Source organism: Eucyclogobius newberryi, unplaced genomic scaffold (genome assembly GCF_026437365.1).
Source record: "Eucyclogobius newberryi isolate DKJ021-1_F unplaced genomic scaffold, fEucNew1.0.hap1 SCAF_2, whole genome shotgun sequence".
Lineage (NCBI taxonomy): Eukaryota > Metazoa > Chordata > Actinopteri > Gobiiformes > Gobiidae > Eucyclogobius > Eucyclogobius newberryi.
The window spans coordinates 185,478-210,699 of record NW_027315834.1 but is presented as its reverse complement, the minus strand read 5'-3'; the positions used below and the strand labels follow the sequence as shown (position 1 = coordinate 210,699).

Genomic DNA, 25,222 nt, shown 5'->3' with positions numbered 1-25,222 from the left:
CTTTTCTGCTCCTCTTCCTCTTCTGCTCCTCCTCCTCCTCTTCCTCTTCTGCTCTTCCTTTTCTGCTCCTCTTCCTCTTCTGCTCCTCCTCCTCTTCCTCTTCTGCTCCTCCTCTTCAGCTCCTCCTCTTCAGCTCCTCCTCTTCAGCTCCTCCTCTTCAGCTCCTCCTCTTCTGCTCCTTCTCTTCAGCTCCTCTTCCTCGAGTCTCTTTCTTCAACTTCTCAGCGTAAATGGTCCAAAAACACAAATCTTTTGATGTGGTGAAGTCTGAGAGGGAAGAATGTGGAATACGCTCTGTTTTATCCCACAACGCTGAGGATCAACGTGAATGGAAAACTCCTTCTTTATAAAAGCCAATAAAAGTCCTATTCCTCCAAGTGAAATGGTTCTTTCAACATTTCAAAGCTTGTCATGTGATTCTCTTTTACAATCTGGTGAAAAACTTTTTATAATCCAGACCATGAATCTCAAGTAAGTTCTATTTGCCAAAAAACCTACATAAGCCGACCAGTTTAAGACTTTGTTTAGTTTGTATGTTTTGATCAACTCCTTCCATGTTGTAAGCACAGATTTTACCCAGGGATTCTTCACTTCCTCAAATTGACTCGACCGTCTGTCATCTGCAGTATCTGCCAACAAATCATTGACATCAGAACATGAGACGTTTTCAAAGTTCATCATATCCATAAACAGTGTGTCTCCTCTGAACAGCTGCAGGACCAGCCTCTGAACAGCTGCAGGACCAGCCTCTGAACAGCTGCAGGACCAGCCTCTGAACAGCTGCAGGACCAGCCTCTGAACAGGTGCTGGACCAGCCTCTGAACAGCTGCAGGACCAGCCTATGAACAGCTGCAGGACCAGCCTCTGAACAGGTGCAGGACCAGCCTCTGAACAGCTGCATGACCAGCCTCTGAACAGCTGCAGGTCCAGCCTCTGAACAGCTGCAGGACCAGCCTCTGAACAGCTGCAGGACTAACCTCTGAACAGCTGCAGGACTAGCCTCTGAACAGCTGCAGGACCAGCCTCTGAACAGGTGCAGGACCAGCCTCTGATCAGCTGCAGGACCAGCCTCTGAACAGCTGCAGGACCAGCCTCTGAACAGCTGCAGGACCAGCCTCTGAACAGGTGCTGGACCAGCCTCTGAACAGCTGCAGGACCAGCCTCTGAACAGCTGCAGGACCAGCCTCTGAATAGCTGCAGGACCAGCCTCTGAACAGCTGCAGGACCACCCTCTGAACAGCTGCAGGACCAGCCTCTGAACAGCTGCAGGACCAGCCGGTGGTTTGGGAAAAACAGACAGGTCAAAGACACAGAAATGATCATACAGAGCAACATCGAACACAGTGACATTTGAAATGTTTACCCCCTTTTGTAATGACGAGATCTAGAGTGTGCCCTCTGCTGTGGGTGGGGCCTCTCTGCTGTGGGTGGGGCCTCTCTGCTGTGGGTGGGGGCACTCTGCTGTGGGTGGGGCCACTCTGCTGTGGGTGGGGCCTCTCTGCTGTGGGTGGGTCCACTCTGCTGTGGGTGGGGCCTCTCTACTGTGGGTGGGGCCTCTCTGCTGTGGGTGGGTCCACTCTGCTGTGGGTGGGGTCTCTTTACTGTGGGTGGGGCCTCTCTGCTTTGCGTGGGGCCTCTCTGCTGTGGGTGGCGCCACTCTGCTGTGGGTGGGGCCTCTCTGCTGTGAGTGGGTCCACTCTGCTTTGGGTGGGGCCTCTCTACTGTGGGTGGGGCCTCTCTGCTGAGGGTGGGTCCACTCTGCTGTGGGTGGGGCCTCTTTACTGTGGGTGGGGCCACTCTGCTGTGGGTGGGGCCTCTCTGCTGTGGGTGGGGCCTCTCTGCTGTGGGTGGGGCCTCTCTACTGTGGGTGGGGCCTCTCTGCTGTGGGTGGGGCCTCTCTGCTGTGGGTGGGGCCTCTCTGCTGTGAGTGGGGCCTCTCTACTGTGGGTGGGGCCTGTCTACTGTGGGTGGGGCCTCTCTGCTGTGGGTGGGGCCTCTCTACTGTGGGTGGGGCCTCTCTGCTGTGGGTGGGGCCTCTCTGCTGTGGGTGGGGCCTCTCTGCTGTGAGTGGGGCCTCTCTACTGTGGGTGGGGCCTCTCTACTGTGGGTGGGGCCTCTCTGCTGTGGGTGGGGCCTCTCTGCTGTGGGTGGGGCCTCTCTGCTGTGGGTGGGGCCTCTCTACTGTGGGTGGGGCCTCTCTGCTGTGGGTGGGGCCTCTCTGCTGTGAGTGGGGCCTCTCTACTGTGGGTGGGGCCTGTCTACTGTGGGTGGGGCCTCTCTGCTGTGGGTGGGGCCTCTCTACTGTGGGTGGGGCCTCTCTGCTGTGGGTGGGGCCTCTCTGCTGTGGGTGGGGCCTCTCTGCTGTGAGTGGGGCCTCTCTACTGTGGGTGGGGCCTCTCTACTGTGGGTGGGGCCTCTCTGCTGAGGGTGGGTCCACTCTGCTGTGGGTGGGGCCTCTCTGCTGTGGGTGGGGCCTCTCTACTGTGGGTGGGGCCTCTCTGCTGTGGGTGGGGCCTCTCTACTGTGGGTGGGGCCTCTCTGCTGTGAGTGGGGCCTCTCTACTGTGGGTGGGGCCTCTCTACTGTGGGTGGGGCCTCTCTGCTGTGGGTGGGGCCTCTCACATGCTGAGTAAGACTGAAATCATCAAGCTCTTTAGCGTTTCTGTCACAAACATTATCAACATGCACATTAAAATCACCTGTAATGACCAAACCATCAAAGTCTGTGCGACTGAAACATCTCATTAAAATCATCAGTGAAACGTTGTCAGTGCTGGAGAGGCTTGTATAAAACAATGAAGAGAATGTTTTTGCTCAATATTAAAGGAGACATACTCAAATGATGAAAACACTCCAAAAGAACAACCTGCGGGTCATTATTTCATCTCTAAAGACAGCACAGACTCCACCCCCTTTTTGTTTTCTCGTGTTTCAGATTCAAACTTAAATTTGGGTGAATATCCTGTTTTTCTCAAGTCATGTTTCAGTTAAAAACACAAAATCAAGATTATAAGAAGTAATAAAAATGATTAATTAATTACATAAGGATCTGTCATTTAGCAGCAAGTTTCAGACTGGGCCTCATCTTTTCACAGAATTGGAATCAAATTGCTCCGATTGGGCCTGACTCGCATTTTGTTTTCCCATCTGTGTGATGTGACACAGAAATAGCACAAGGGGGGGCTCTTTTTACACAGGGTTGGTTTGATTTTTAATACGATCAGATCAGATCAGCAAAGGTGTGTCGTCTTTGTCAATGAACAGAAGGAAACATAAGAACTTGCTTTCGTGAATCGGTGCGACGTAAAACAATGAACAATGATAAAACAACCTATATAAGTCAAAAAGAGAAACAATTTAAATCTGCTATAGGATAAAAATTAAAATAGGCTATGAGATAAAAAAAAATAAGAATAAAAATAGGTTTACTATGTACACAAATTTACAGTTGAAATGACATATGTAGTGCAGAGAGTGACAGTGAGTGATTCAATTATAGTGAAAGTGACAGTGTTTAGGAAAGAAACTGTTCTTGTGGCGAGAGGTTCTGGCCCGGATGGTCCGTACCCTCCTGCTTGAGAGGAGTGGCCTCCTGCCTGAGGGGAGTGGCCTCCTGCTTGAGGGGAGTGGCCTCCTGCTTGAGGGGAGTGACCTCCTGCTTTAGAGGAGTGGCCTCCTGCTTGAGGGGAGTGGCCTCCTGCCTGAGGGGAATGACCTCCTGCTTGAGGGGAGTGGCCTCCTGCCTGAGGGGAGTGGCCTCCTGCTTGAGGGGAGTGGCATCTTGCCTGAGGGGAGTGGCCTCCTGCTTGAGGGGAGTGACCTCCTGCCTGAGGGGAGTGACCTCCTGCTTGAGAGGAGTGACCTTCTGCCTGAGGGGTGTGACCTCCTGCCTGAGGGGAGTGTCCTTCTGCCTAGGTGGCCTCCTGCCTAAGGGGAGTGGCCTTCTGCCTGAGGGGAGTGGCCTTCTGCCTGAGGGGAGTGGCCTCCTGCCTGAGGGGAGTGGCCTCCTGCCTGAGGGGAGTGGCCTCCTGCCTAGGTGGCCTCCTGCCTAAGGGGAGTGGCCTTCTGCCTGAGGGGAGTGGCCTTCTGCCTGAGGGGAGTGGCCTTCTGCCTAGGTGGCCTCCTGCCTAAGGGGAGTGGCCTTCTGCCTGAGGGGAGTGGCCTCCTGCCTGAGGGGAGTGTCCTTCTGCCTAGGTGGCCTCCTGCCTAAGGGGAGTGGCCTTCTGCCTGAGGGGAGTGGCCTTCTGCCTGAGGGGAGTGGCCTCCTGCCTGAGGGGAGTGGCCTCCTGCCTGAGGGGAGTGGCCTTCTGAGAGAGTATTGCTTTTCTCTGAGATTGTTCATAATTCTTTATGGAGAACCACACCTAAATATTTAAAATATTCCATTTACCATTTAAATGTGTAGGAGGGGCCAGTAAGACAGACTTTAAGTTTTTTGTATGTTTAGTTTTTATTCAGACATTGGGCCATTATTTTTCAGGAAATGCATCACAGTCGGTAGGAAAATGTCTGGTTTGGTCAAATATAGTAAGACATGATCTGCACCGCAGGCATTTCTATCTTCTGTCCCGTCAGGTCTAAGGACACAGGAGCTTTGGACCTTTGACAGACCCTATAAACATTGTTTAATCTGTTTTTCACTGTCGCCCTCGAGGCGACTACTATTGTGAGTTTAGGAGTTACAAAGATAAATTGAATTGAATTGTCTACTATTTTTGGCCCAATTGGTCCAAGTACAAAGCGAACAACATGCAGGACCAAGTACAACCCTGCCTCACCCCTCTTCCCAAAGTCAATGAGTCTGTCAAGTGAACTCAAATTTTGATTCTTGATGTCAGGCAGTCGTAAGGAGGCCCCTGGAAGACCCAGGACACGCTGGAGGGACTATGTCGCTCAGCTGGCCTGGGAACAGCTTGGGATCAGGAGATGGATGAGAAATAATCTCCAGATGTCAATCAATCTTATAATTAATCTATGGAACTTCTTCTTTATTTTTCCACCAGTGCCTCTTGAATTTGATACATCCAAATAAGGTTGAATGCAAAGATTGCACTCGCTGCCACAGATTAAGGTTCAGTATAGAAGGTGATATCGCCCCCTGTTGGAGCAGACGCATTTAATAGAATAAAAACCTTTGCACTAATAGTGGAAACGAACCCTTCATGGCCTTTAGCTCTAACTCTCTGAGCTCCTTTGTTACTACATGTTCCCACATTCCTTTCAAAATGATTCAGACTCAGACAACTTCACCTTCTCACTGCCACACAACCCACGACCACAGAACCATGACGTGTCTGCGGGTGGGTTTCTACCCTCAGGCCCAGAGGAGGCGCAGAGGAGGCGCCGAGGAGGCGCCGAGGAGACGCCGAGGAGGCGCCGAGGAGGCGCCGAGGAGACGCCGAGGAGGCGCGGAGGAGGCGCAGAGGAGGCGCGGAGGAGGCGCAGAGGAGGCGCAGGAGCGGCGTCTGGGTCAGGCTCCTCAGTCTGTTTACTTTATTACAAATTATGTATTCTCTTTGTTGTTCTTGTGATGGAAATGCACCAGTCCAAGGACGAAGAAGAGAAGAGAGTGGCTCTTATGGTCTAACGTGCCACCTACGGGACATCAACCCACACGGCCACATTGTCACCACTTTACAGAGAGTGAGAAAGTAACTGTAACTGTCCCATATGATACTGTAACTGTCCCATATGATACTGTGACTGTCCCATATGATATTGTAACTGTCCCATATGATATTGTAACTGTCCCATATGATACTGTAACTGTCCCATATGATACTGTAACTGTCCCATATGATACTGTAACTGTCCCATATGATACTGTAACTGTCCCATATGATGAACATAAATCCAGTGACAGAGGAATATCCCAGCCTCTTTCCAAAGTCACTGAGACTATTTTAAATGTGGTCAGCACATTAAATAAACAAGTCCAGCTAAACAGAATCAAACCCTTTTTCAGTGTCCACACTTATTATTACAGCTTTGTTTTGCGTCTGTCCAGAGGAGGTGGATCTGCTGCTGTCATGGAAACGAGCTGTGGTGCGCTGGAGCCACAGCCAGGGATAAACAGAGACTACAGCGGATTGTGCCTCTGCTGAGAAGGTTAAGTCTCTGCAGGACCTGTACGTCCAGGACTCTGGGACGAGCAGGTCAGATCACAGCTGACCCTTCTCACCCTGGACACGGACTATTTGAGCCACTCCCCTCAGGCAGGAGACGACTCCCCTCAGGCAAGAGGTCACTTCCTTCAGACAGGAGGCCACACCCCTCATGCAGGAGGCCACTCCCCTCAGGCAGGAGGCCACTCCCCTGAAGCAGGAGGCCACTCCCCTCAGGCAGGAGGCCACTCCCCTGAAGCAGGAGGACACCCCCCTCAGATAGGAGGCCACTCCCCTCAAGCAGGAGGACACCCCATTCAGACAGGAGGCCACTCCCCTCAGGCAAGAGACCACTCCCCTCAGGCAGGAGGCCACTCCCCTCAGGCAGGAGGCCACTCCCCTCAGGCAGGAAGTCACTCCCCTCAGACATCTGTAAATTCAACTGTAAATTTTGTGTACATAATAAGCCTATTTTTATATATATATATATATATATATATATATATATATATATATATATATATATATATATATATATATATATTTTATCCGCCTCTCCTTGAACCGACACCTTAACGTGGTGGAGGGGTTTGAGTGCCCGCATGATCCCGGGAGCTATGTTGTCGGGGGTTTCAAGCCCCTGGTAGGGTCTCCCAAGGCAAACAGGTCCTAGGTGACGGGTCAGACAAAGATCGGTTCAGAAGCCTCTTATGATGACTACAAGAACAAAGCTGTTTACGTCGCCCCGAGATTGGCGTCACCGGGGCCCCATCCTGGAGCCAAGCCTGGGATGGGTGCTCCATGGTGAGCGCCTGGTGGCCGGGTCTTACCCCACGGGGCCTGGCCGGGCACAGCCCGAAAGGGCGACGTGGGGCCGCCCTCCCGTGGGCCCACCACCCGCAGGAGGATCCATAAGGGGCCGGTGCAGAGAGATCTGGGCGGCAGTCGACGGCAGGGGCCTCGGCGACCAGATCTCCAGACACAGAGACTAACTCTGGGGACATGGAATGTCACCTCGCTGGGGGGGAAAGAGCCTGAGCTTGTGCGGGAGGTTGAGCGATACCGACTAGATATAGTCGCCTCACTTCCACGCACAGTTTGGGCTCTAGAACCCATCTCCTCGAGAGGGGCTGGACGCTCCACTTCTCTGGTGTTGCCCGCGGGGAGAGGTGGCGGGCTGGTGTGGGCTTGCTTATAGCCCCTCAGCTCAGCCGCCACGTGTTGGAGTTTACCCCAGTGAAGGAGAGGGTCGCGTCCGTCCGCCTTCGGGTGGGGGACAGGTCTCTCACTGTTGTGGCGGCCTACGGGCCGAACAGCAGTGCAGAGTACCCGGCCTTCTTGGAGTCCTTGGGAGGGGTACTGGACAGTGCACCGACCGGGGACTCCGTTGTTCTACTGGGGGACTTCAACGCCCACGTGGGCAATGATAGTGACACCTGGAGAGGGGTGATCGGGAAGAACGGCTTCCCCGATCTGAACCCGAGCGGTGTTCAGTTATTGGACTTCTGTGCTAGCCATGGATTGTCCATAACGAACACCATGTTCAAGCACAAGGTCCATCAGTGCACATGGCACCAGGACACCCTAGGCTGGAGGTCAATGATTGACTTTGTTGTCGTGTCATCTGACCTCCGGCCGCGTGTCTTGAAAACTCGGGTGAAGAGAGGGGCGGAGTTGTCAACCGATCACCACCTGGTGGTGAGTTGGATCCGCTGGCGGAGGAGGAAGCCGGACAGACTTGGCAGACCCAAGCACATTGTGAGGGTCTGTTGGGAACGTCTATTGGAGCCCTCTGTCAGTAGGGTATTCAAGTCGCACCTCCGGGAGAGCTTCTCCCATGTCCCGGGGGAGGTTGGGGACATTGAGTCCGAGTGGACCATGTTCTCCGCCTCCATTGTTGATGCGGCTGCTCGGAGTTGTGGTCGCAAGGTCTCCGGTGCCTGTCGTGGCGGCAACCCTCAAACCCGGTGGTGGACACCGGAAGTAAGGGATGCCGTCAGACTGAAGAAGGAGGCCTATTAGGCCACTCTGGCTTGTAGGTCTCCTGAGGTCATCGACGGGTATCGGCAGGCCAAGCGAGCCGCGGCTCGTGCTGTCGCAGAGGCAAAAACCCGGGCCTGGGAGGAGTTCGGGGAGGCCATGGAGGAGGACAATCGGTCGGCCCCAACGAAATTCTGTCAAACCGTCCGGCGCCTCAGGAGGGGGAAGCAGTGTCTCACCAACACCGTTTACGGTGCGGGTGGAGGCCAGCTGACCTCGACTGGGGATGTCGTCGGACGATGGAAGGAATACTTTGAGGATCTCCTTAATCCCTCAGTCACGTCTTCCGAAGATGAAGTAGAGACCGGGGACTCGGAGGCTGGCTCATCCATCACCCAAGCTGAAGTCACTGAGGTTGTTCGCAAACTCCTCGGTGGCAGGGCTCCGGGGGTGGATGAGATCCACCCTGAGTACCTAGAGTATCTGGATGTTGTAGGACTGTCTTGGCTGACACGTCTCTGCAACATCACGTGGTGGTCGGGGACTGTGCCTCTGGACTGGCAGACCGGGGTGGTGGTCCCTCTGTTTAAGAAGGGGGACCGGAGGGTGTGTGCCAACTACAGAGGGATCACACTCCTCAGCCTCCCATAAGGTCTATTCCAGGTCCTGGAGAGGAGAATCCGACCAATAGTCGAACCTCGTATTCAGGAGGAGCAGAGTGGTTTTCGTCCCGGTCGTCGAACACTGGACCAGCTCTATACCCTCCATCGGGTGCTCGAGGGTTCATTTGAGTTTGCCCAACCAGTCCACATGTGCTTTGTGGATCTGGAGAAGGCTTTCGACAGTGTCCCTCGGGGTCTCCTTTGGGGGTGGCTCCGGGAGTACGGGGTCCGGGGCCCTTTGGTCCCTGTATGACCGCATTGCCGGCAGTAAGTCAGACCTGTTCCCAGTGCATGTTGGACTCCGCCAGGGCTGCCCTTTGTCACCGGTTCTGTTCATAGTTTTTATGGACAGAATTTCTAGGCGTAGTCAGGGGTCGGAGGGTGTCCGGTTTGGGGACCACAGGATTCCATCTCTGCTGTTTGCAGACGATGTTGTCCTGATGGCTCCATCAAACCCGGACCTGCAACATGCACTGGGACGGTTTGCTGCCGAGTATGAAGCGGCTGGGATGAGAATCAGCACCTCCAAATCCGAGGCCATGGTTCTCGACCGGAAAAAGGTGGCTTGTCCTCTTCAGGTGGGTGGGGTGTCCTTGCCCCAAGTGGAGGAGTTCAAGTATCTCGGGGTCTTGTTCACGAGTGAGGGAAGGATGGAGCGTGAGATCGACAGGCGGATCGGTGCAGCGGCTGCAGTGATGCAGTCGCTGCATCGGACTGTTGTGGTGAAGAGGGAACTGAGCCGAAAGGCAAAGCTCTCTATTTACCGGTCGGTCTACGTTCCTACCCTCACCTATGGTCATGAGCTTTGGGTAGTGACCGAAAGAACAAGATCGCGGATACAAGCGGTCGAAATGAGTTTCCTCCGCCGTGTGGCTGGGCGCTCCCTTAGAGATAAGGTGAGGAGCTCGGCCCCTCACGGGGGGAGCTCGGAGTAGAGCCGCTGCTTCTCCACGTCAAGAGGAGCCAGCTGAGGTGGCTCGGGCATCTGTTCCGGAGCCTCCTGGGCGCCTCGCTCGGGAGGTGTTTCAGGCATGTCCCACCGGGAAGAGGCCCCGGGGAAGACCCAGGACACGCTGGAGAGACTATGTCTCTCGGCTGGCCTGGGAACGCCTCGGGATCCCCCCGGAGGAGTTGGAGGAAGTGTCTGGGGAGGAGGAAGTCTGGGAGTCCCTGCTCAGACTGCTGCCCCCGCGACCCGGCCCCGGATAAAGCGGCAGAAGATGGATGGATGGATATTTTATCCTATAGCAGATTTAAATTGTTTTTTTTAAACCATTGTTCATTGTTTTGTTTCCAAAGCAAGTTCCTATGTTTGTGAAATCTGTTCTTTGGCAATGGCAATAAACCTTTTCTGATTTCTTTCTGAAATGTGTTTTTAACTATTTGCTCCCACAGTTGACCAGCAGGGGGCTCACAAACTAATGTCATGCATGACTCTGTTTTGAGTTTTGAAGAAGTGATTCAGAGTCACAGTGAAGTCCGGCTTTAGAGTCTGTGCGTCTCTGTTTCCACCTGATGTGTTTCTTATGATGGAGTCAAGTGCTCAGGACCGAAATAAACTTCTGACTAAAACCCACAAAACCAAGGGGGAAATCCAGCTCAAGGTCAGTGAAGTAGACCCAGGTCCAACCAGGACAGACCAAGGTCAAATCTAATCTGATTCGTTGAGATGTATTTACTTGATTGAACTAGACTATTCTACTTTAAAGGTTTTTCTTTCTTGATTTTTTGTACAGCAGGGGGCGCTAGTGCTGTGTTATTGTCTTCATGAACAGGACGTGTCCCGAGGAGTGGATCAGCAGGTGCCACAGGGGGCGCTAGTGCTGTGTTATTGTCTTCATGAACAGGACGTGTCCCGAGGAGTGGATCAGCAGGTGCCACAGGGGGCGCTAGTGCTGTGTTATTGTCTTCATGAACAGGACGTGTCCCGAGGAGTGGACCAGCAGGTGCCACAGGGGGCGCTAGTGCTGTGTTATTGTCTTCATGAACAGGACGTGTCCTGAGGAGTGGACCAGCAGGTGCCACAGGGGGCGCTAGTGCTGTGTTATTGTCTTCATGAACAGGACATGTCCCGAGGAGTGGACCAGCAGGTGCCACAGGGGGCGCTAGTGCTGTGTTATTGTCTTCATGAACAGGACGTGTCCCGAGGAGTGGACCAGCAGGTGCCACAGGGGGCGCTAGTGCTGTGTTATTGTCTTCATGAACAGGACTTGTCCCGAGGAGTGGACCAGCAGGTGCCACAGGGGGCGCTAGTGCTGTGTTATTGTCTTCATGAACAGGACGTGTCCCGAGGAGTGGACCAGCAGGTGCCACAGGGGGCGCTAGTGCTGTGTTATTGTCTTCATGAACAGGACATGTCCCGAGGAGTGGACCAGCAGGTGCCACAGGGGGCGCTAGTGCTGTGTTATTGTCTTCATGAACAGGACGTGTCCCGAGGAGTGGACCAGCAGGTGCCACAGGGGGCGCTAGTGCTGTGTTATTGTCTTCATGAACAGGACATGTCCCGAGGAGTGGACCAGCAGGTGCCACAGGGGGCGCTAGTGCTGTGTTATTGTCTTCATGAACAGGACATGTCCCGACAAAAAAGGACAAACACATTATAAATACAAAAATAAAAATACACGAGTACATCACATATGCAAATTACACCAAAAATACTCAAATCAGATCATTTTAAGGAAGGCAAGATATTCAGTGTTTGCAGTGCAGAACTAAGTCTGGTCTATGTCTGGTCTAACCCAGGTCTAACCCAGGTCTAACCCAGGTCTAACCCAGAACTAAGTCAGAACTATCCCAGGTCTATCCCAGAACTAAGTCAGAACTATCCCAGGTCTATCCCAGAACTAAGTCAGAACTATCCCAGGTCTATCCCAGAACTAAGTCAGAACTATCCCAGGTCTATCCCAGAACTAAATCAGAACTATCCCAGGTCTATCCCAGAACTAAGTCAGAACTATCCCAGGTCTATCCCAGAACTAAGTCAGAACTATCCCAGGTCTATCACAGAACTAAGTCAGAACTATCCCAGGTCTATCCCAGAACTAAATCAGAACTATCCCAGGTCTATCCCAGGTCACACCACAGTCTGTCCCAGGAGGACCATGTGAGGTCTAACTCCGGTCTGTCCCGGTGCTGCATGTGTAAAGTCAGAGCGGGACAGTGTGTGGGCTGCGGTTTACCACATGACCCCACACACTAGCTCCTGATTGGCTGCAGCTGGTTGTGAGTGTGCTACGTGCTGATTGGCTGCAGGGGAGACTGGAAGGTTTATAAAGAGGAGGACCATGAGCTGGAGATGTTAAACAGCCTCTGGAGTTTGAGGATAAGAGTCCACTGAGAAGTCCACAGAGAAGTCCACGGAGAAGTCCACAAAGAAGTCCAGAGAGAAGTCCACAAAGAAGTCCACGGAGAAGTCCACGGAGAAGTCCACAAAGAAGTCCACAAAGAAGTCCAAGAAGAAGTCCACGGAGAAAGAAAAGAACCAGACCAGACCTCCACTGAAGGCTGCAGTCCAGAAGGTGAGTTTGATACATTTATCTAGTTGTGGGTCTGTTCTATTTCAGTCCAATGTTTCATCCTGGGCCTGAGCAGGTTTATATCTGGGGTGGTTAAGTCCTGGTGAAGTCCCATGTCAAAACGAGACACTGCAGGTGAAAATAAAAAAATATCTTAAATTTAGTTATAATAATATCAATTTGAAAATGTATATGTTAAAATTGCCATTTTTTGGTACATATAAACCATAGAAATGGAGAGGGCAGGATTTAAATGTTGACATATAGGGTCTGACCCATATGACCACGACATTTCCCCATGTGTGGACAATAAAGGAATATTAATATATATCTTATCTAAAAACTTAAAGAGGGCAAAGAACATTTAGTTTCATTGAACCTTTATTTATCCAGATTGAAAACCAATTCTCAGAAACAATGACCAGCTCCAGAGGCAGAAGAGCAACAATATGAAATAATGCACAGATACATAACTTTTGACAGGTTAAGAAGTTTTATTTCTCTTCAATGGAAGAATAAAACATCTTTAGGATTAAATTTGACTATTTGGTTGATTCCACATGAAATCTTATATGCTGAGAGCAAACTGACTATATGAGAGGAGATGTGATTAAAGCCGCTCTGTGGAGCATTCCAGCTTCAGTCACATCTAGGTTTGCTCCCGGGCGTCGCCCGGCTTTAGTTCCAGATTAAGTCCTCGGTTAGTCCTGGTCTGACTTCAGTGCACCTCGTGTTACAAAGTACTGCAGTACCTCCTGATACAGAGTACTGCAGTACCTCCTGATACAGAGTACTGCAGTACCTCCTGATACAGAGTACTGCAGTACCTCCTGATACAGAGTACTGCAGTACCTCCTGATACAGAGTACTGCAGTACCTCCTGATACAGAGTACTGCAGTACCTCCTGATACAGAGTACTGCAGTACCTCCTGATACAGAGTACTGCAGTACCTCCTGATACAGAGTACTGCAGTACCTCCTGATACAGAGTACTGCAGTACCTCCTGATACAAAGTACTGCAGTACCTCCTGATACAGTGTACTGCAGTACCTCCTGATACAAAGTACTGCAGTACCTCCTGATACAGAGTACTGCAGTACCTTCTGATACAGAGTACTGCAGTACCTCCTGATACAGAGTACTGCAGTACCTCCTGATACAGAGTACTGCAGTACCTCCTGATACAGAGTACTGCAGTACCTCCTGATACAGAGTACTGCAGTACCTCCTGATACAGAGTACTGCAGTACCTCCTGATACAGATTCCTGCAGTATGCAGTACTCCTGATACAGGGTACTGCAGTACTCCTGATACAGAGTACTGCAGTACCTCCTGATACAGAGTACTGCAGTACCTCCTGATACAGAGTACTGCAGTACCTCCTGATACAAAGTACTGCAGTACCTTGTGATACAGAGTACTACAGTACCTCCTGATACTGCAGTACTCCTGATACAGAGTACTGCAGTACCTCCTGATACAGAGTACTGCAGTACCTCCTGATACAGAGTACTGCAGTACCTCCTGATACAGAGTACTGCAGTACTCCTGATACAGAGTACTGCAGTACTACTGATACAGAGTACTGCAGTACCTCCTGATACAGAGTACTGCAGTACCTCCTGATACAGAGTACTGCAGTACCTCCTGATACAGAGTACTGCAGTACCTCCTGATACAGAGTACTGCAGTACCTCCTGATACAAAGTACTGCAGTACTCCTGATACAGAGTACTGCAGTACCTCCTGATACAGAGTACTGCAGTACCTGCTGATACAGAGTACTGCAGTACCTGCTGATACAGAGTACTGCAGTACCTCCTGATACAGAGTACTGCAGAAGCTGTAGAACAGGGGATTCTAGCTCCAGTCAAATTGTATGCATAATTTACATAAAGAAACAACTTTTTTGCCTTTCTAAACATTCATTTTTTCCCAGTGTTTGCTGGGTAATTTCCGAGTGTGATGCAATACATTATAAACAGGAAGTGAAACTATAACAATGTGATGACATTTTTATGCTTAGCAAAATTGAAAATATATTTAGCTTAACTGCATTTTAGTTCAATGAGTCCTCCAGTAGGGGGCACTTTAGGTTTAGTCCTTTGTCCGGTCCACTTGACCTTTGTCTGTTCTCACTGCGCTTCACTGCGCTCACGTTACTGCACTTATGTTACTGCACTTATGTTACTGCACTTATGTTACTGCACTTATGTTACTGCGCTCACGTTACTGCACTTATGTTACTGCACTTATGTTACTGCACTTATGTTACTGCGCTCACGTTACTGCACTTATGTTACTGCAATTATGTTACTGCACTTATGTTACTGCGCTCACGTTACTGCGCTCACGTTACTGCGCTCACGTTACTGCACTTATGTTACTGCGCTCACGTTACTGCGCTCATGTTACTGCACTTATGTTATGCGCTCACGTTACTGCGCTTATGTTACTGCGCTCACATTACTGCACTTATGTTACTGCGCTCACGTTACTGCACTTATGTACTGCGCTCACGTTACTGCGCTCACGTTACTGCACTTATGTTACTGCGCTCACGTTACTGCACTTATGTTACTGCGCTCACGTTACTGCGCTCACGTTACTGCACTTATGTTACTGCGCTCACGTTACTACACTTATGTTACTGCGCTCACGTTACTGCGCTCACGTTACTGCACTTATGTTACTGCGCTTATGTTACTGCACTCATGTTACTGCGCTCACGTTACTGTGCTTATGTTACTCACGTTACTGCGCTCACATTACTCATGTTACTGCACTAACGTTACTGCACTCATGTTACTCATGTTACTGCACTCATGTTACTGCACTCACGTTACTGCACTCATGTTACTCATGTTACTGCATTCACATTACTGCACTCAAGTTACTGCACTCACGTTACTGCACTCATGTTACTCATGTTACTGCGCTCATGTTACTGCAGTCAAGTTACTGCACTCATGTTACTGCACTCATGTTACTGCACTCACGTTACTGCACTCACGTTACTGCACTCACGTTACTGCACTTATGTTACTGCGCTCAAGTTACTGCACTTATGTTATTGATGTTACTGCACTCATGTTACTCATATTACAGCACTCATGTTACTCATGTTTCTGCATTCATGTAACTGAATTAATTTTACTCATGTTACTGCACTTATGTTATTCATGTTATTGCACTCATGTTACTCATGTTACTGCACTCATGTTACTGCGCTCATGTTAGTCATGTTACTGCACTCATGTTACTCATGCTACTGCACTTATGTTATTCATGTTACTGCACTCATGTTACTCACGTTACTGCTCTCATGTTACTGCACTCATGTTACTCACGTTACTGCACTCATGTTACTCATGTTACTGCACTCATGTTTCTCACGTTACTGCACTCATGTTACTCATGTTACTGCACTTATGTTACTCACGTTACTGCACTCATGTTACACACGTTACTACACTCATGCTACTTACGTTACTGCACTCATGTAACTCATGTTACTGCACTCATGTTACTCATGTTACTGCACTCACATTACTGCACTCATGTTACTCATGTTACTGCACTCATGTTATTCATGTTACTGCACTCATGTTACTCACATTACTGCACTCATGTTACTCATGTTACTGAACTCATGTTACTCACATTACTGCACTCATGTTACTCATGTTACTGCACTCATGTTACTCATGTTATTGCACTCAGGTTACTCACATTACTGCACTCATGTTACTCACATTACTGCACTCATGTTACTCATGTCACTGCACTCATGTTACTCATGTTACTGCACTCATGTTACTCATGTTACTGCACTCATGTTACTCACGTTACTGCACTCATGTTACTCATGTTACTGCAGTCATGTTACTCATGTTACTACACTCATGTTACTCATGTTACTACACTTATGTTACTCGTGTTGCTGCACTCATGTTACTCGTGCTACTGCATTCATGTTACTCATGTCACTGCACTCATGTTACTCATGTTACTGCACTCATGTTACTCATGTTACTGCACTCATGTTACTCACGTTACTACACTCACTTTACCGCACTCATGTTACACACGTTACTGCTCTCATGTTACTGCACTTATGTTACTCACGTTACTGCACTCATGTTACTCACGTTACTGCACTCATGTTACACACGTTACTACACTCATGCTACTCACGTTACTGCACTCATGTAACTCATGTTACTGCACTCATGTTACACATGTTACTGCACTCATGTTACTGCACTCATGTTACTCATGTTACTGCACTCATGTCACTCACATTACTGCGCTCACGTTACTACACTCACTTTACTGAATTCATGTTACTGTACTCATGTTACTCATGTTACTGCACTCATGTTACTCACATTACTGCACTAATTTTACTCACATTACATCGTCCCTCGCCACCACAGACATTGTCTGACTTCATCGCCACCACAGACATTGTTGATTCATTTCTCCCTGTGGCCCTCAGAGGCAACTGTTGTTGTGATTTTGGGCCTTACAAAAATAAATTGATTTGATTTGATTTGATTCATGTTACTCATGTTACTACACTTATGTTACTCGTGTTGCTGCACTCATGTTACTCGTGCTACTGCACTCTTGTTACTCTTGTCACTGCACTCTTGTTACTCATGTTACTGCACTCTTGTTACTCACATTACTGCACTCATGTTACTCTTGTCACTGCACTCTTGTTACTCATGTTACTGCACTCTTGTTACTCACATTACTGCACTCATGTTACTCATGTCACTGCACTCATGTTACTCATGTTACTGCACTCATGTTATTCATGTCACTGCACTCATGTTACTCATGTAACTGCACTCATGTTACTCATGTCACTGCACTCATGTTACTCATGTCACTGCACTCATGTTACTCATGTCACTGCACTCATGTTACTCATGTTACTGCACTCATGTTACTCATGTCACTGCACTAATGTTACTCATGTCACTGCACTCATGTTACTCATGTTACTGCACTCATGTTACTCATGTCACAGCACTCATGTTACTCATGTTACTGCACTCATGTTACTCATGTCACTGCACTCATGTTACTCATGTTACTGCACTCATGTTACTCACATTACTGCACTCATGTTACTCATGTCACTGCACTCATGTTACTCATGTCACCGCACTCATGTTACTGCACTCATGTTACTCATGTTACTGCACTCATGTTACTCATGTCACTGCACTCATGTTACTGCACTCATGTTACTCACATTACTGCACTCATGTTACTCATGTTACTGCACTCATGTTACTCATGTTACTGCACTCATGTTACTCACATTACTGCATTCATGTTACTCACATTACTGCACTCATGTTACTCATGTCACTGCACTCATGTTACTGCACTCATGTTACTCACGTTACTGCACTCATGTTACTCATGTTACTGCACTCATGTTTCTCACGTTACTGCACTCATGTTACTCATGTTACTGCACTTATGTTACTCACGTTACTGCACTCATGTTACACACGTTACTACACTCATGTTACTCATGTTACTGCACTCACATTACTGCACTCATGTTACTCATGTTACTGCACTCATGTTATTCATGTTACTGCACACATGTTACTCACGTTACTGCACTCATGTTACTCACATTACTGCACTCATGTTACTCATGTTACTGCACTCATGTTACTCACATTACTGCACTCATGTTACTCACATTACTGCACTCATGTTACTCATGTTACTGCACTCATGTTATTCATGTTACTGCACACATGTTACTCACGTTACTGCACTCATGTTACTCATGTTACTGCACTCATGTTACTCACATTACTGCACTCATGTTACTCACATTACTGCACTCATGTTACTCATGTCACTGCACTCATGTTACTCATGTTACTGCACTCATGTTACTCATGTTACTGCACTCATGTTACTGCACTCATGTTACTCACGTTACTGCACTCATGTTACTCATGTTACTGCACTCATGTTACTCATGTTACTACACTCATGTTACTCATGTTACTACACTTATGTTACTTGTGTTGCTGCACTCATGTTACTCATGTCACTGCACTCATGTTATTCACGTTACTGCACTCATGTTACTCATGTCACTGCACTCATGTTACTCATGTTACTGCACTCATGTTACTCATGTCACTGCACTCATGTTACTCATGTTACTGCACTCATGTTACTCATGTCACTGCACTCATGTTACTCATGTTACTGCACTCATGTTACTCATGTCACTGCACTCATGTTACTGCAATCATGTTATTCACGTTACTGCACTCATGTTACTCATGTCACTGCACTCATGTTACTCACATTACTGCACTCATGTTACTCACATTACTGCACTCATGTCACTCATGTTACTGCACTCATGTTACTCACATTACTGCACTCATGTTACTCATGTTACTGCACTCATGTTACTCACATTACTGCACTCATGTTACTCACATTACTGCACTCATGTTACTGCACTCATGTTATTCATGTTACTGCACACATGTTACTCACGTTACTGCACTCATGTTACTCATGTTACTGCACTCATGTTACTCATGTCACTGCACTCATGTCACTCATTTTACTGCACTCATGTTACTCACATTACTGCACTCATGTTACTCATGTTACTGCACTCATGTTACTCACATTACTGCACTCATGTTACTCACATTACTGCACTCATGTTACTCATGTTACTGCACTCATGTTATTCATGTTACTGCACACATGTTACTCACGTTACTGCACTCATGTTACTCACATTACTGCACTCATGTTACTCATGTTACTGCACTCATGTTACTCACATTACTGCACTCATGTTACTCACGTTACTGCACTCATGTTACTCACATTACTGCACTCATGTTACTCATGTCACTGCACTCATGTTACTCATGTTACTGCACTCATGTTACTCATGTTACTGCACTCATGTTACTGCACTCATGTTACTCACGTTACTGCACTCATGTTACTCATGTTACTGCACTCATGTTACTCATGTTACTACACTCATGTTACTCATGTTACTACACTTATGTTACTTGTGTTGCTGCACTCATGTTACTCATGTCACTGCACTCATGTTACTCATGTTACTGCACTCATGTTATTCACGTTACTGCACTCATGTTACTCATGTCACTGCACTCATGTTACTCATGTTACTGCACTCATGTTACTCATGTCACTGCACTCATGTTACTCATGTTACTGCACTCATGTTACTCATGTCACTGCACTCATGTTACTCATGTTACTGCACTCATGTTACTCATGTCACTGCACTCATGTTACTGCAATCATGTTATTCACGTTACTGCACTCATGTTACTCATGTCACTGCACTCATGTTACTCATGTTACTGCACTCATGTTACTCATGTCACTGCACTCATGTCACTCATGTTACTGCACTCATGTTACTCACATTACTGCACTCATGTTACTCATGTTACTGCACTCATGTTACTCACATTACTGCACTCATGTTACTCACATTACTGCACTCATGTTACTCATGTTACTGCACTCATGTTATTCATGTTACTGCACACATGTTACTCACGTTACTGCACTCATGTTACTCACGTTACTGCACTCATGTTACTCATGTTACTGCACTCATGTTATTCATGTTACTGCACTCATGTTACTCACATTACTGCACTCATGTTACTCACATTACTGCGCTCACATTACTACACTCACTTTACTGCATTCATGTTTTTAACATGTTCCTCTTATTTCAAGGGTTTAGTTTGAGCCGGAAAATGAATACTTCTTTTTAAAGACTTTACAGTAGCAAAGAGACGGCCTGTGATTGGCTGAAAGGGCAGTTGCCTGTGATTGGACGATTAGCAAGAGGAAGTGGTGGGCTGAAATGACAGAGTGTGCAGGGAGGGGCTACTCGCAGATGCTTTTATTAAGGTTGGAGAAGGAAGGCAACATTATCTGGGAAAGTTTTGAAGCTTTGCAGATGTTTTGACCTGGGTTGAGGATAATATTATAAATATATAATTTATATATACACTATTATATCTATCCACATCAAAAATTGAAAATGCTTGGTTTAGTCTTGGGTTTGGTCTTGGTTTAGTCTTGGGTTTGGTCTTGGGTTTGTTCTTGGTTTAGTCTTGGTTTAGTCCTGGTTTAGTCTTGGGTTCAGTCTTGGGTTTGGTCTTGGTTTAGTCTTGGGTTTGGTCTTGGGTTTGGTCATATATATCGTAGGACATCATCTGCGTAGAAGGCAATTTTATGTTCAGGTCCCATCAATTGAAACACCATAAATTGTTTCTGATAGTCTAATATATTGGGACGATGGTTCAAATTACAAACCACAGAGGCGACTGGTGCCCTCTGGTGTTAGCGTCAAGGTTACACATGTGTAAAGTTAATCTTATGTTGTCTCTCTATCTTGTCGTTTGGTAATAAATCCTGTCTGATCATTATGAATAACATTTGGGAGGATTTGTTACATTCTTTTAGACATAATTGAGGTGAATAAATGATAGTCACATTCAGAATAGAAATAGTCTCGATGAGGCACAGTCCAGTCGCTCCTTCCCCTCTTTAAGTATTAAGGATTTGATGGCCTCTTCCAACTCGGAGAGATCTGAGCTTTATTAAAGTCCCAGTTAAAAGTTGATAAAAGCAAAGGAGTAAGTGTGTCTTTAGAGCTTTATACCACTCTGAGGTGTGTTTTTAGAGCTTTATAACACTCTGAGGTGTGTTTTTAGAGCTTTTTACACTCTGAGGTGTGTCTTTAGAGCTTTATACCGCTCTTAGGTGTGTCTTTAGAGCTTTATAACACTCTGAGGTGTGTTTAGAGCTTTATACACTCTGAGGTGTGTCTTTAGAGCTTTATACCACTCTGAGGTGTGTCTTTAGAGCTTTATACCACTCTAAGGTGTGTCTTTAGAGCTTTATAACACTCTGAGGTGTGTCTTTAGAGCTTTATACCGCTCTGAGGTGAACCCATCGCTCCTGGTGATGTGTTGTTTTTTAGTCTTTTGGTTGCGTCTTGAATATAATTAGTTGTTATTTTAGCAGCAATTTCTTTTATTTTTTGCTCTTCATTGAGACAATTGAGAGTATCCAGAAAAGGTTGTATTTCTTCTTTTTGTTTCACCCAATTAAAAAAAAAATCTTTCTGCCCGTTGTTTTCAAAACTTCAGTGAAAAGGTCTTGGACGCTGCTTTGGGGCCGGCTTGGGAGCCGGGGGGACATGTACATGCTCACCCTTTATTTTCCCAGCTTTTGTTAGAAGTTTTAGATATTGGGGAATCCAGGTTTCCATATTCTTGACCACATCTTCTCTGCGGTTACGGTTCTCAAGGTCGTCCACTTGGTTTGTATTGTAGACGGCGTCCTTTAAATCAGAGATTCCATTTTCTGCTGCTGTGGCTCGGCTGTCCACTTTGTCCTTCTTGGATTTCCAAATCACGCATTTCCACCAGTGCTGCCTCTATTTTTTCATCTACTGCCTTTGTAATCTTGTGTATTTCCCGCAAAGCCGGGTCTTTAATCTCCGGGTCTTTCTCCTGGATTCCTCCGGAGCTTGAGCCAGGGCTGCCAGTGCCTGTGATGGAGCGGGAAGCGGGGGCTGGTGCTGATACGGGGCTGATACGGGGCTGGGGCTGATACGGGGCTGATACGGGGCTGGGGCTGATACGGGGCTGATACGGGGCTGGGGCTGATACGGGGCTGATACGGGGCTGGGGCTGATACGGGGCTGATACGGGGCTGGTGCTGATACGGGGCTGGGGCTGATACGGGGCTGGGGCTGATACGGGGCTGATACGGGGCTGGTGCTGATACGGGGCTGGTGCTGATACGGGGCTGGGGCTGATACGGGGCTGGGGCTGATACGGGGCTGATACGGGGCTGGGGCTGATACGGGGCTGATACGGGGCTGTTACGGGGCTGATGTGGGGCTGATGTGGGGCTGATACGGGGCTTAGAGAAACACAACCAAGTGAGGCGGCCACCATCCCAGAAGACCTCTTAGTCTATGTTTAAATACATAAAACCACTGAAAAACCAGGGTTTCTCTCGTGGCCCAAACTTGTTCTCGGAACCAAACCAGGACTCGAGGACGGCTGTGGTTGTCTTTACACAGAAAAAAACTTACTGTGGTGTGTTCAGGTGCTGTAGATGTTTTTTTCTTTACAGCCATGATGCCTTCAAGTTCCCTGGTGTATCCAAGCGCTGTAGGAGTCAGTAATGACTGCACTGTGTAATTGAGCAGGTTAAAAGAGGAAAGCCACAGCCTCCTCTGGCTCCTCTGACTCCACACGCCCTGCATACGGCTATATTTACTCACTTGGAATCCTGAGAGCTGCGGGCAGGCCTGCTTAAGTCCTGTTCTAGGCCTGCTTAAGTCCTGCTTTAGTCCTGTCCTAGGCCTGCTTTTGTCCTGTTCTAGTCCTGCTTTTGTCCTGTTCTAGTCCTGCTTTAGTCGTGTTCTAGTCCTGCTTTAGTCCTGTTCTAGGCCTGCTTAAGTCCTGCTTTAGTCCTGCTTTAGTCCTGTTCTAGTCCTGTTCTAGTCCTGTTTTAGTCCTGCTTTAGTCCTGTTCTAGTCCTGCTTTAGTCCTGTTCTAGTCCTGCTTTAGTTCTGTTCTAGTCCTGCTTTAGTCCTGTTCGAGTCCTGCTTTAGTCCTGTTCTAGGCCTGCTTTAGTCCTGCTTTAGTCCTGTTCTAGTCCTGCTTTAGTCCTGCTTTAGACCTGTTTTAGTCCTGTTTTAGTCCTGTTTTAATCCTGCTTTTGTCCTGTTTTAATCCTGCCTTTGTCCTGTTTTAGACCTGCTTTAGTCCTGCTTTAGTCCCGCTTTAGTCCAGTTTTAGTCCCGCTTTAGTCCCGTTTTAGTCCCGCTTTAGTCCCGCTTTAGTCCTGGGTGGTCATGGGTCCGAAGTGGTGTCACACACTTGTTGCTACTGCCATCTTGAGGACAAAATACACAAGGGTTAAAAAGAAGGATTCCTCCTGAGTTTGGTCCTGTTTTAGTCATGGTTTAGTCTTGGGTTTGGTCCTGTTTTAGTCTTGGTTTAGTCTTGGGTTTGGTCCTGTTTTAGTCTTGGTTTAGTCTTGGGTTTGGTTCTGTTTTAGTCTTGGTTTAGTCTTGGGTTTGGTCCTGTTTTAGTCTTGGTTTAGTCTTGGGTTTGGTCCTGTTTTAGTCTTGGTTTAGTCTTGGTTTAGTCCTGTTTTAGTCTTGGTTTAGTCTTGGGTTTGGTCCTGTTTTAGTCATGGTTTATTCTTGGGTTTGGTCCTGTTTTAGTCATGGTTTAGTCTTGGGTTTGGTCCTGTTTTAGTCTTGGTTTAGTCTTGGGTTTGGTCTGTTTTAGTCATGATTTAGTCTTGGGTTTGGTCCTGTTTTAATCATGGTTTAGTTTTGGGTTTGGTCCTGTTTCAGTCATGGTTTAGTCTTGGGTTTGGTCCTGTTTTAGTCTTGGTTTAGTCTTGGGTTTGGTCTTGGTTTAGTCTTGGGTTTAGTCCTGGTTTAGTCTTGGGTTTGACCCTAGTTTAGTCCTGTTTTAGTCTTGGGTTTGGTCCTAGTTTAGTCTTGGTTTAGTCTTGGGTTTGGTCTTGGTTTAGTTTTGGGTTTGGTCCTAGTTTAGTCCTGGTTTAGTCTTGGGTTTGGTCTTGGTTTAGTCTTGGGTTTGGTCTTGGTTTAGTCTTGGTTTGGTCTTGGTTTAGTCTTGGGTTTGGTCTTGGTTTAGTCTTGGGTTTGGTCTTGGGTTTGTTCTTGGTTTAGTCTTGGTTTAGTCCTGGTTTAGTCTTGGGTTTGGTCTTGGGTTTGGTCTTGGTTTGGTCTTGGTTTAGTCTTGGGTTTGGTCTTGGTTTAGTCTTGGGTTTGGTCTTGGTTTAGTCCTGGTTTAGTCTTGGGTTTAGTCTTGGTTTAGTCTTGGGTTTGGTCTTGGTTTAGTCTTGGGTTTGGTCCTAGTTTAGTCTTGGTTTAGTCTTGGGTTTGGTCTTGGTTTAGTTTTGGGTTTGGTCCTAGTTTAGTCCTGGTTTAGTCTTGGGTTTGGTCTTGGTTTAGTCTTGGGTTTGGTCTTGGTTTAGTGTTGGTTTGGTCTTGGTTTGGTCTTGGGTTTGGTCATGGTTTAGTCTTGGGTTTGGTCTTGGTTTAGTCTTGGTTTAGTCTTGGGTTTAGTCTTGGGTTTGGTCTTGGTTTAGTCTTGGGTTTGGTCTTGGTTTAGTCTTGGGTTTGGTCTTGGGTTTGGTCTTGGGTTTAGTCTTGGTTTAGTCCTGGTTTAGTCTTGGGTTTAGTCTTGGGTTTGGTCTTGGTTTAGTCTTGGGTTTAGTCCTGTTTTAGTCTTGGTTTAGTCTTGGGTTTGGTCCTGTTTTAGTCAAGGTTTATTCTTGGGTTTGGTCCTGTTTTAGTCATGGTTTAGTCTTGGGTTTAGTCCTGTTTTAGTCTTGGTTTAGTCTTGGGTTTGGTCTTGGTTTAGTCTTGGTTTACTCCTGGTTTAGTCTTGGGTTTGACCCTAGTTTAGTCCTGTTTTAGTCTTGGGTTTGGTCCTAGTTTAGTCTTGGTTTAGTCTTGGGTTTGGTCTTGGTTTAGTTTTGGGTTTGGTCCTAGTTTAGTCCTGGTTTAGTCTTGGGTTTGGTCTTGGTTTAGTCTTGGGTTTGGTCTTGGTTTAGTCTTGGTTTGGTCTTGGTTTAGTCTTGGGTTTGGTCTTGGTTTAGTCTTGGGTTTGGTCTTGGGTTTGTTCTTGGTTTAGTCTTGGTTTAGTCCTGGTTTAGTCTTGGGTTTGGTCTTGGGTTTGGTCTTGGTTTGGTCTTGGTTTAGTCTTGGGTTTGGTCTTGGTTTAGTCTTGGGTTTGGTCTTGGTTTAGTCTTGGGTTTGGTCCTAGTTTAGTCTTGGTTTAGTCTTGGGTTTGGTCTTGGTTTAGTTTTGGGTTTGG

The 25,222-nt window shown here is 47.6% G+C and overlaps 1 protein-coding gene across 1 annotated transcript in view; it reads left to right on the top strand.

Annotated features, from left to right (window-relative positions):
* Nucleotides 1-12,054: 12,054 nt before the first annotated feature.
* spp1 (secreted phosphoprotein 1) overlaps nucleotides 12,055-25,222 on the top strand; it is a 34,037-nt gene continuing 20,869 nt past the window's right edge. The window contains exon 1 of the mRNA XM_072455235.1: nucleotides 12,055-12,263. The gene's annotated coding sequence lies outside the window, so the exon portion shown is untranslated. The remainder of the gene's footprint in view (nucleotides 12,264-25,222) is intronic.